The following is a 12013-nucleotide window of genomic DNA, read 5'->3' on the forward strand; positions in this document are numbered from 1 at the left end:
TCCAAGCCCTTGAGCCATGTGCTGCTGCTTTCCCAGGCCACCAGCAGGGAGCTGCATGGGAAGTGCTTGAGGCTGGAGTTGAACCAGCCCTGTGGTAATGTGGGAAGCTAGAGTTTCTAGTGGTGGTTTAACTGGCTGGGCCACAATGTCAAGTCCATCAGTAGTTTCTCAAAGAACAACACAAAGTTCCTAATAGAGGTCTGAGGCCTACGGAAGTTTAAACAGTGCCTTCTCCAGTGGGATAAATAAAGCATTCCGTATACCATCACTCCTCCATTTTCACGGTGGGACTCATTTACGGTCCTGGTGCTGAGTGGGTTCGCAAGGGATGACAATGGCACCATTTGCCCTCTGGCAAAGAGTCCATTGTGCTGGCTGCCCTGAGCTCCTCATTCCTGAACAGCTTGCATCTGTTGAGCGTTATGGAGATGATTCAACTCTTCCACCATCTCACTCCAGCCCTCCCAAACACCCCCCATGTCACCTGGCCTGTTCCTAGCCCTTCGTTACCTTCAGGTGCTAAAGCAACCCTTTCCACGCATGTGAGCTAAGGCCAGGGACGCCTCAAGCCCACCCATTGGCCTCTTCTCGTGATGTCACATTATCCTTCCAGGATTTCCATTATCTAAGCCACTGACATCTTAGTTTTTTTTTTTTTTTTCAGGGGCGCTGGATGGAAAACCTCCTGGCCGTAGCTGGCTTTGACTTTTTTTTCTCCCACACGCCGAAGGCCCCAGACCATTGTCTGGCCGATAAACCAAGGGGAAAACTTTGTATTAGAGTTTGGGTTTTCATGTTTGCTTCATCTTGTTTGTTGTTGTTTCCTTCTAAGTGGCTCTGGTTAAAGAGCCCTAGAGGACTGTCCCGGTTGAGAACAGGCGCTTCAACATTGACTTGATCCTGTGAACTCACAGGGGCCGTGAGAGGCTCTAACCCCAGGCCCCCCTCACTTCCGGAGCTGAGGGCTTGGGGGGCTCCGGCTGGAGCTAGTGAGGCTGCCGGGTCTTTATCTTCTGCATTCTCTGGGAAACAAATGGTGGACCAGACCTCCCAGGCTCGCGGCTTCCCGGGGATTTGGCTGCACTCCAGGGCGCCGGCTCCTGCCTGCAGGCGGCAGACCCCACCCTCTGCCCGCGCGTCCCTGCTTTGCCAGGGCCACCACCGCCACCACGTGCAGGCCCCCGAAGGCAGAAGAGGCCCACAGGGATCCTCAACGGGGACTCTTTTTTTTTTTTTTTTCTGCTGCTGCTTTCAGGCTTTTTTCTGCCTTGTTGAAAATGAAACAAACACCACCATCCCATCTCCCCAACCACCCAGACACACATGCACTCGCACTCAGGCGCCCGGCCTCCCAGCGGTCCGTGCCCGGGGCGGGGACGGGCTCCGCCACCAACAGCCGCCGGCCGGGCAGAGAGCGCGGGGAGCGCGCCCGCCCCCTGCCCGGGGCTCGCCGGCCTCCTCGCGTCCTGCCAGCTGCCTCGGGGAGGAGACGCCCGGGAGGGAGCGCGGGCGGGCACACCCCGCCCCGGCACGCCCGATCAGCGCTCGGGAGGAGGCAGTGCGGCGACTGTTCAGGCAGCGGAGGGCGCCGCCGGGGCCGGAGCCTGGGCGCGGGTCAGCCCTGAGCGCAGCGCGCCGCGCCCCCGCAGGCTCTGGCGCCCGGGTTGTGCGGATCAGGTGGGTCCCGCGGGGCGTCGGGCCAGTCTCCCAGGAGCGCCAGTCGGGAGTGGGCAGCTGGGCTGGGGGGGACTCGGCGTGGGGCGCAGGGATGGCGTGGAGCAGAGGGCGAGCCATGGCTCTGGCCCTGCTCCTGACTCTGCAACTCCTGTCCCTGCTTTTGTTCTGGTCGCTTCTCCTGCGTCTAGATCTAACTGCTTCTGTCTGGGGCTCCCAGACTGGGGCGTGAGGGACCATGCATGGGCCCAGGTGTCTCCACGCAGTCGGCGGGGTGCGCGCGGGTACACGGGATCCCAGGGCAGACCGAATAAATCTGGTAGAAGAGAGTTAAGGGGTGTAACCCCCGGCTTCGGGGCAGGACGGAGGAATGGCTCCTGCCAGGACAAGGCGGAATGGGGGTGCCTCTGGGGTGAAGGAGCCGGGGGAGGGGGACAGGCTGGGGCGAGAGGCACGCGAAGCCGGGAGGGCAGAGCGGAGAGATGTCCGCGAGCCGCGCTCAGAGCCCGGAATCGGGGGGAAAAGTTGCAGACGCGGCCGTGGCAAGTGCCTGCTGCAGCCCCTTTCGCTATCAGAGGCACCTCGCTCGCCCTCAGCAGGGGCGCCACCAGCGTGTGAAAAATGGCACACACTCCCGAAGCGCGTCCAAAAAAAAAAAAAAAAAACAACAACAACAACAAAAAAACGGGTCAGAAGGGGTAGGGGAAGAAGCTGTCGGCGCGACAAGTGACTACAAGTCCCCCACCTTCCCGCCGCGCGAGGCGGCAGACTCCAAAGATGTCAGCGCCGCTGGATCCCCGCCGCCCGGGAAGGACTCGAGCCCCGGGCTCGCGGCTATGGTGATTTTTTTAGGCTTGACGTTTTTGTCAGTCCTTCTGGACTTTGGAGCAGGCCTCGCTCGCTGGATTCGGGGTATCTCGGGGAGGCGGGAGATGCGGGGCGGGGAGCCGGGCGCGCGCAGGCTGAGGGGCGACTCTTTCCCCTCGTTTCCTGGGAATTGCGGATCCTGCTAGGACCTCGCTCCTGGGCTCCGTGTAAAGAGAAGGAGTTGGTGAGTGGGGAGGCTCCCTGAGGCCGGTAGGGAGACGCCGTGCTGCTTCTGTTGCTTCCTGGGCTACCCTGAACACAACCCCCACCTTGCTCGGAGTTATCCCTGGGGGCACCTTGCATCTCCCACCAGATGGGAGGCGGCAGTCTTCTATTACAGGGAACAGGTGCCGACTGAGACAGCCCCTCGGGATGTGGTCCTGACCTGGCAAATTTCAGACCGGTGCCCTGGGAGTAGCATCCTGCCTCCAGGGCCACCCTGGGGGAGGGGAGGCTGGAGGACCGGGCTCCCGCCCCTCCCTGCCTGGTTTCCCACTGAACCAGTTGTTTTGCTTTATCCCTTTTGTGGTAGTTATCCTTGTGTCTCAGTTGTCCTTGTGATCCAGAACGCTCTGGTGGCTTGCGGTGGAGGCGGGTCTGGAGGTCTGGAAGCCATGTGCTTCGGGGAGCTGGACCTTTGCTTTGGCCTGTCTCCCCAGCGCCTGGGCCTCTCACTCCAGGGCCCACTGGGGTGTGGGGAGTGGCAGCACCCACTTACCCATTTGGGAGATGCCTGTTTCCTCCTCTGGACATTCCCAGGCCTTTAGTGGGTCTTGGTGCATGTATGAATTGGTTTGGGGGTTCTCCAGCCTAACCAGGTAGGCAATAAACGGGCAGTTAAAAGTTTAACGAGGCACTGCAACTTACTCATGGAACTGAATTATTACATTATGATATAGCTAGGATGAATTGCAGCCAGCATGTGACTGCAGTTCTGCTGGGTGCTAAGCCCTGCGGTCTTCCATGTCTGGCTGGAAAGTGGCTCATGAACAGGGGTGGTGGTGGCAGGGGAGTGGCTGAAAGCGAAGTTCAGATGCCAGTGAGTGGGGGCTCACACAGGTGTGCTCACGCTGCAACCTTTGTTTTATCTGAAACAAATGAGTTTCCTGCTCTGTTTGATAGCACCCTAGGGAGTTGCCAGTTATCTTTTAGCCAGTGGTTTTGTTTTGTTTTTAATCTCCACTGATAATTGATTTTGCCCATTAGATTTCAGATCTATGGAATCCTGTATCCTCTTTCATCTCTTGTGCTTAGATTAATTCACTCACATAGTGATATTCTTGAGAGTGGTTTTGTTACATGTATGAGTGATTTGTTGTTGCGGAGTTGTGTCCTATTGAATGGATACTCCAGAGTTTGTTACTCTTCTCTTTTGATACACATTTATTTTCAGTTTGGGACTATTATGTGAACATTTGCTTTCACCTGGGAGTAAAATTGTTGGGTTCTAGGGTGGACCACTGTGTATTCCCATGCCTATTCCGTATCCTTCACAGTGTTTGGTGTTGATGTTATTTTTTTATATTTTTATTCTTGTATTGATGTTATCTTTAACCATTTTTAGTGACTGGGTGGTGCCATCTTGTCGTTTTTATCTCTCTCTTTTTTATTATTGGGTTTTAAAAGCATCCACAAGGCACAGGAGCAGAATGTGACTCAATGGTGGTGTGGAGTCCCCTGCGGGACTTGGGAAAGAAGGAGCTAAATAAATAGTGGCCCTTGGAACAGGAGTATCTGGGTTCAGGAGAGTTCTGAATGCATCAACTGCGATTTCAAGACCTGTTAGTTGCAACCTGTAAGCTGGGTGGGTTCATTCATGGTCCCAGCTGTCAACACTGCTAGGAATCACCTTGTCTGCAATTTTGGGCTTGCCATGCACATGTTTAACACCTGCAGAGGCACTGCAAACTCAACCAGCCCCACACGGAACTCCTGATGGCTTTTCCCGTTGCATCGCTGGCTGCAGGAACGCAGAAACACTTGGGAGTGGGGAGAGAGGATGCGTTCAGTTCGATGCTGAATGGGACAGAGTAGTGAGTCCAGGAAGAGGGTGGGAAGTGGCATTGGACAACATGCTGAAAGCAGATCAGGTAGCGTGCAGGACAAACCTTCCAGGCTGTGCTGGTGAGAGGGGAAGCCATGGAGACAGTGGGGATTGTCATCTTGAAGAACAAGTTTGAGGTCATAGGGAGCTATGGGGAGACCAGTGAAGGGTGTTGGAGTCTCGGGGAGGGGAGGTAAGAGATGGTGGAAGTGAAGCAAGGTGCCAATGAGGAGCAGAAGCCAGAATAGGGGATGGCAGCGAGGAGGGTAGATGTCTCCAGCTCTGAGAAACGTATTTTGTTGCTTTCCCATCGCTCCCAACCCCTTATCCTGCCAGGCTGGATCCCCCCCTCAACCTGCACGGTTCCTCTCACCTGGGTAGTGCCTGTCCGTACAAAGCCACCCTCAAATCGCAGGTGTGGGCCCCCAGAGGTTAAAGAATCACTACAGGTTCCCAAACTCTCCTGCTCCCAGCTGTGTTTGGCACATCCCCTCTCCGTCATCCTGTTCCCTCTCCTGGAAGACCCTCCCTGCTTTCTCCCAAAATCCTCCTTGGTGAGTTTCTCCAGGCGTCCCGTCCCTGCCGCCAGCCCCCTACACATCCTGCAGTCCTCTTCCTAGTTATATTTGGCCACATGTGGTGAGCCACAGCAGCAACAGAGTCGCTGGTTACATGACCACAGTGCAGTGCACTGGATGACTGTGCTGGGCAATGCGGTTCCTGAAGGCTGGCTGCCTGAGCTGGCACCTTTAGTGACTGCCAAACCAGGAGCCAGGCACCTCACTTCTCTTTCCTGGACCAAAAAGAGGCTGGTGGCAGCTTCCCCCTCACTCTTGACAGCTGGACTGGTTTGGGGAGCTAGAGCATGGTGAGAATTTGGTCCAGAGCCTGAAGGCAAAGAGGTCTTCCTGTAGTGGATTTAACCCAGTTTACTTGAAAGTACCTACAGATCCAAAACCAGGAAGTAGAAATGCACTCTGGACATGTACAGCTGATCTGCAGAGGCGGACATCAAGCAGAGGCGGCTGCTCACGCTATTGCTTCCTGCAGGAAACCGCACGTGAGCATTCACTGACTTGGTGCTGGCCGCGTGTGTCCTGTAGACCCTGTTCAAAAACAGGTGTGCTGGGCAAATGTGCTGGGCAGGTGTGAGCAGCTGGGAACCGCATGGAGCCACTCCACGGGCCAGGGCTCCACTAAGATGGAGAGTGGCCCGAGGCAGAGAAGAAGCCAAAGCGAGCGGGGGATGGGAAGCAGAAAGAGAGAAGGTTGACCGGCAAGACAGGCAGCCCGGTAGAGATCAGCTGACCGTAGGTTGACTTGAAAATCATTCTAGAAGCATTATGGGTTTGAGCTGTCTGCTGATCAGCATTCTGAGAAGGGAGTTTAGGCGTTTGTCTCATTTGAACCTCATGAGGCATAGTCATTTTTGCCCCTTTTACAGGTGAGGAAACTGAGGCCTATTGCTGGCTTTCAGCTTTTGTCCACAGCCTTGTGAGAATTCAGTGCCAGAACCGACAGAGGAAAGCTTAGTCTTGAACCCCCTGCGCCGTGTGACTGGGAGCTGTGGTGGGTGCAGGCCTAGGATTAAAGATCAGTGGGGTGGAGGGGCACTGGCTGCGATCTTCGCAGAGTGGGCACCTGTCAGCTCTGCTCATTCCAGAATTGGCCTGGGAGTGAGAAGCAGCATCTGGAAGAGGTTGCAGGACAGAGTATTCAGGTCTATTGTTAAGTTAGTTCTTCTGGATCTTTCTTCATTCTTTCCCCCTCTGGATATGCTCGTCTTTAGAAATCTTGTTTCAATTGTCCAGGAGATGTGGCTTTTCTTTTTTTTTTTTTAAAGATTTATTTTTATTATTTTTCATTGGAAAGGTGGATATACAGAGAGGAGAGACAGAGAGGAAGATCTTCCGTCCGATGATTCACTCCCCAAGTGAGCGCAACGGGCCGATACTATGCCGATCCGAAGCCAGGAGCCTCTTCTGGGTCTCCCACGCGGGTGCAGGTTCCCAAAGCTTTGGGCTGTCCTCAACTGCTTTCCCAGGCCACAGGCAGGGAGCTGGAAGGGAAGCGGGGCTGCCGGGATTAGAACCGGCGCCCATGAAATGTGGCTTTTCTTAGGGGTGGGGCACTGCCTAGTGTTCTGGACTGAAGTCAGTGGTCACATCCCACCTGGGGCCGCAGCTGCCAGCTGTGGAAGCTGTGAGCGTCCTCTGTTTCGCCATGACCCAAATGACTCAAGGGATGAGTCTGACAAACTTGGGTGCGAGGAATACCCGCTGTTAAGCAAGAAGCAGGGAAAGGGGCCAAACCCTCAGGTCATGGTTACTCAAAGCAGGCACTTACATGAGGGAGGATGCTCTTGTCCTCAGACAGAGCCCAGAGTTTTGGATCCCCCTTCTCCTTGCCCACTTGAGCACCAGGAACCAAGGCTCTAGGAGAAGCACCTGTTTCAGAGATGACTGCTGTAAATTGGATATTCATTCAATGTTAAGCAAGTTGCCACGAATCCATTCATTCATTTTAATTCAGCCAGGGTTTAGCAAGCATCTATTAAGTGCTAGGGGGAGGAGGTAGGCTGGAATTCGGCCCTTTAAACACCTAATTGCACAGTGATAGCCACGAAAGAGAAGTATAGAGCATGTGCAAGGAGTGCCTGATTCTGTCTGAGGAGCTGGCCAGGGAAGGGTTCACTTGGAACTTGTAGGACTTAGAGAATGAGTAGTATTTTGGTGGCCAGTGCTGTGTCACAGCAGGTAAAGCTGTTGCCTGAAATGCCAGCATCATATATGAATGCCATTCCGAGCACTTGCTGTTCCACTTCCCATCCAGCTCCCTGCTAATATGCCCGGAAAAGTACTGGAAGATGGCCCAGCTCCTTGGACCCCTATACCTTCAGCTTGGCCCTGCCTCCTCCGTTGCAGCCATTTGTGGAGGGAGCCAGTGGATGGAAAACTTCTCTCTCATTCTCTTTGTTTTTCAAGCAAAATGGAAGGTGTGATGAGAGGTTCAGTTCCAGAATCCAGTGGGCCCAAGGGGTGAGATGTCTCAGAAACACCCAGGAAGGGTTGAGGGGCTAGCTGCCATGTGGTGACCTTGGGGTTGACAGTGGCTGCTTGCAGAGGAGCAGCTACTTCCAGAAGGAACTTGACTGGTGTCTGAGGGGAGAATCAAGACGCTTTCAAAATCGGGGGCATGGTTTCTTCTAAGAGGCACTTGGCTCCCCAAGAGCAGAGTCAGGGTCTGGGTTTTCACACAGTTGATCAAACCTGTGGCTCTCCATCCATGGCTGTTTGGGGCAGCAAATATTTTTGCATGTTTTAACAGAGGAAGGAGGATTTACATATATTACACAGTAAGGGAGAGACAAGCAGAGAGAGAGAGAGATCTGTCCCTTGATTCACCCCTCCCAGTGGCCACAACATCCATGGCTACGCCAGACTGAAGCCAGGAGCCAGGAACTTCTTTCTTTCAGGCCTTCCATGTGAGTTGTAGAGTCACAAGCACCAGGTGCATGAGCAGATAGCTGGCTCAAAAGTGGAGCAACCAGAACTCAAAACTCATGCCCACATAATAGATGCTGGCATTAGAGGAGGAGGCTTAGCCAGCTATGCCATGGCATGGCCCCTGGTGTGGATTTTAGAGAAGTGGTGTCTAATGCCTGGCAGTGTGATGCTCTTAAATGGCAGCCACTGTTGTCCTTATTCATAGAATAGTAACTCATAGAATAGTTGCTATTCCAAACAGTGATGTCTTTGGATAAGGGAAGAAAATCCAATGTCTGGAAAACCAGGAGAAAATCAGTGCACACCAAGAGCTTCTCTGCAGAGTTCCTTTAAAATGTTACCTCTGTTGGATACTCTAAATAGGCCCTCGTGTACCCAAACCAACCTGGAAATGCGAGTCCTGCCTTGCAGGCCTTTGTGTTGTTCTGGTAAAGACTAATTTGTTTGCTGGTGTAGACAGATGGACTTGGAGATGCCAGTCTTGCTTCTGAAGGCTTAAAAAAAGGGGGGGAGGGGAAGAAGAAAGTTCTCACTCAAGTGACGGGAGCACCTCAGCCCATCACATCCCGGGGAGGGTGTAACTACCTCACTCTTTTATCTCCCCTCCCACCAGAATATCACTTACGGCAGACAGATGGTCTGCAGGCTCTGCTGTGCCCGTCTGGTATTTCGTGACTAGCTCTTACAGAACCGAAATCTGTGAGATGTGATATTTGTCAGTTTCCGTGGTGTAATTATTTCCTCCACTGTCAACTTCAATGTGTCGTGGGAGGAACCGGGGAAGGATGCACTGCCATGAGCGTTTGTCCACCTGCCTGCATCCCACAGATGACCTCCACCGTGGAAAGCGCAGCACGGTCACTGGGCAGGGGAAGGGTTGTTTCCAGTATCACTTTGTTCTGAACATAATCCACTTCATTCTGAGTTTATGCCCTTTAACTTTTATATAATGGCTGTGGTTAGCAACTGGCTCGCCCAGGTCCGGAAATTTGTCACAACAGGATTACACACGCCCACGTGCTCAGCATGCTGCTGGCTCAGGGGACCCAGAGCAGACACAAGCACATAGAGACCTTTCCTAGATGGTGTTTTCCGTCACGGCTTGCCCCCCAGTCCCTTCGCCATCTTTCATTTGCTCTATAACCTTCTGGCCAAACTGAAGCTATCTCCAGTGTTTGTTTGTTCACTGCCTGCAGTGTGACCCCTTTGAGAACGGCACTGGCTTGTTCACCAATGAGTGCCGGGTGCTCTCCAATCGGCACCGGCTTGTGCGTGACAGATCTGCAGTGGGTGTGGGTTGATTGACTGATTGGAGAGAGGGTTTTCTTCCTGATACGGCCACTGGGGGCATCTTTCTTCTGTGGAAAAAGACGCTTTGAGCAGAGGTTTCTTCCAGCTGTGAGAAGCAGCTGTCCGTCCCGCATGGTTGCTCATCCGGGCCTCTTCAGTAGCTGGGGCCAGCACACTGGCTGTTGAGGACTATTCAGTCCTTCTCCTCTCCTTGGGCCACTTCCTTAACACTGAGTTTAAGACAGCTTCCCTTTGGTACCACCAGTCAGGGGTTCCCGCCCACAGAGAACCAGCCGGATGTGTGAAGACCGCATTTCCCATGCCCGTAGGCCTTGCTGCTGGAGGAAGTGTCCTAGGACCGAGGAGGAAATTCAGCCAGGGCCCATTGTTTCCAACCTCATCTTGGCCACAGAGCAGGTGCTGGAGCTAGTGGATGTTAGTCTTTTGTGCACGAGGATGGTCTGGGCAGAGGAGGCGGCAGCACATTAAGGCAAGAGAGACGCTGGCTGGAGCATGCCTGTTTTGGGATGGGGGTGGGCGTTACGGGGTGTTGAGGGATTGGTGGATAGGATTGTAGGAACTGTAGAGGATTGGTCGGTAGGTGGGGTTCGCGTGGGGTTGGTGGAGAGGGCTGTCCATACGGCGCCCTGACATTACAGCTGATTGGTGGGAACAGGGTTAGGAAGGATTGGCAGACGCACTTTTAACCTGAAGGGCGCTCAAATCTTAAGGAAGCCGACCTGCGGGGAGGCAGATATTTAAAATAGTAACAAATCCAAAATGGCGGGGGCCTTCAGGGTAGATGTGGAATCACTCCTCACAGTGGGGCAACCCTAGGAGACAGAATGGGACCCTGCCTTTCTCTCTCTCTCTCCATCAGGATTTACACCTTAGAAGAGATCTTTATTTTTTTGACCTCTGGGGACCAGTACTTGGATAAAACACAGTCAAAATCAGTGATTCAATTTTTGCACCTCTGCATGGATGACCAAACAAGTCTCCACATGGTGGCTACACTTGAGGAGCCGTGGCCTTGAGGAGACGTTGTCCACTGCCTTCCCCTTTCTTTCTCACTGATGCTGGGAGGGCAGACCCAGATGTATTTATACTTAAGTCATTTAGGGGGTGTGATGCTGTAGCCTAGTGGCTAAAGCCCTCACCTTGCACTCATCAGGATCCCATATGGGTGCCAGTTTGTATTTAGGCTGCTCCACTTCCCATCCAGCTCCCTGCTTGTGGCCTGGGACAGCAGTTGAGGATGGCCAAAACCTTAGGACCCTGTACCCATGCCTTAGGACCCTGCACCCATACGGGAGACCCAGAAGAAGCTCCTGGCTCCTGGCTTCGGATTGGCTCAGCTCTGGCCATTGCAGCCACTTGGGGAGTGAATCAACAGATGAAAGATCTTTCTCTTTGTGTCTCCTTCTTCTGTATATCTGCCTTTTCCAAGAAAAATACATAAATCTTTAAAGAAATGTCACTTAGGGTTCAGTTGGCTTGTTCTGTTCCTGTGACACCAGCATCACATATGGGTGTCAGTTTGTATTCTGATTGCCCCCCTACCATCCAGCTCCCTGTCTGTGGCCTGAGAAAGCAGTGGAGGACGGCCCAAGTGCCTGTATTGGAGGAACCACACACGGGAGACCCCAGGATTGAAAGACTGGAGACCTGGGGAGGGTTCCAGATGCTCCCTTTGAGGAGCAGAGGGAGGCAGCCCCATCCCACGTCCTGTTGCCCAGGGGCGAGGGCATCTGTGCGCTCTCCACTCGGCTCTGGCACTTTTGCAGTTGAGCACAGGAGCGCGAGCACAGGTGGACCCAGGATCTTCTGCTGCATCTCAGTCCCCTCCTCTTAGGGATAGAATGGGACTGAACCAAGGACTGGCCCTCATCTTGGGACAACTGGAGGCCTCCTCTGGGTGCCCGGCACCCCTGTAACAAATGAGCATCCTACCTCCAAATCCACCTGCTCATGGAGTTGCTGGCTTTTTCCTCCTCCAGTTTCCTTCGCCTGCAGTGCTTGGCTCAAAGTGCTCTTCACCTTGGCTTTCCCTGAGGGCCGAGGCTTGGACAGGACCACGAGGCTCTCCAGCCTCTGTTTTTCTCCTGTAGTAGATGGGCAAGGGAGATGGACCTGATCTAAAACCAGGGAAAAGAAACACATTAAGGCAGTGAGAGCTTGCGTTTCCGGGACTTTTTTTTAAAAACCATCTAAACTGTGTGCTAGGAGCTCCCCTCCCCCACTTTCGGATCTAGCAGAACCCCCAGGGAGTGCGGATTGTCACTCTTCCAGTTTTACCACTGAGGGCCTGGACCGAAGCTTCTCTGAAGCCCCAGGGTGGAAGCCCAGACCCGCAGCAAGCCGTGCAGGTGCGGGAGGCTGCCTCTGCCTCAAGAACAGGCCCTCGCTCAGCAGAGGGCGAAGCAGCAGCCCGCAGACAGGTGGGTGGGGGGCTACCGCACAGGGCTCCGGAGGGGGACCCTGGGAATCCCTGCCCTCTGCCCCCTCGCAGCGACTCCTTCATCCGCGGGGGAGGGGGAACGGCCCTGGGCTTTCTTATCGGGTGGGGGCGGGGTGGCAGCAGAGGCCCAGCTGGACCATCCCCAAAGTGTCCTCCTCCCACGCTGTTGGG

At 54.1% G+C, this 12013-nt stretch overlaps 1 protein-coding gene across 3 annotated transcripts in view; it reads left to right on the top strand.

The window, feature by feature from the left end:
* The first annotated feature begins 1510 nt into the window (after positions 1 to 1510).
* Positions 1511 to 12013, top strand: part of GGTA1 (glycoprotein alpha-galactosyltransferase 1 (inactive)) — an 80468-nt gene continuing 69965 nt past the window's right edge. Inside the window, exon 1 of one of the 3 annotated variants that reach the window (XM_040962992.1) lies at positions 1511 to 1677. The gene's annotated coding sequence lies outside the window, so the exon portion shown is untranslated. The remainder of the gene's footprint in view (positions 1678 to 12013) is intronic. The other 2 variants (XM_040962989.1, XM_040962991.1) reach the window with 2 other exon arrangements.

The sequence above is a fragment of the Ochotona curzoniae genome, unplaced genomic scaffold (genome assembly GCF_017591425.1).
Source record: "Ochotona curzoniae isolate NIBS_2020 unplaced genomic scaffold, NIBS_Ocur_1.0 scaffold_3208, whole genome shotgun sequence".
NCBI classification, from domain to species: domain Eukaryota; kingdom Metazoa; phylum Chordata; class Mammalia; order Lagomorpha; family Ochotonidae; genus Ochotona; species Ochotona curzoniae.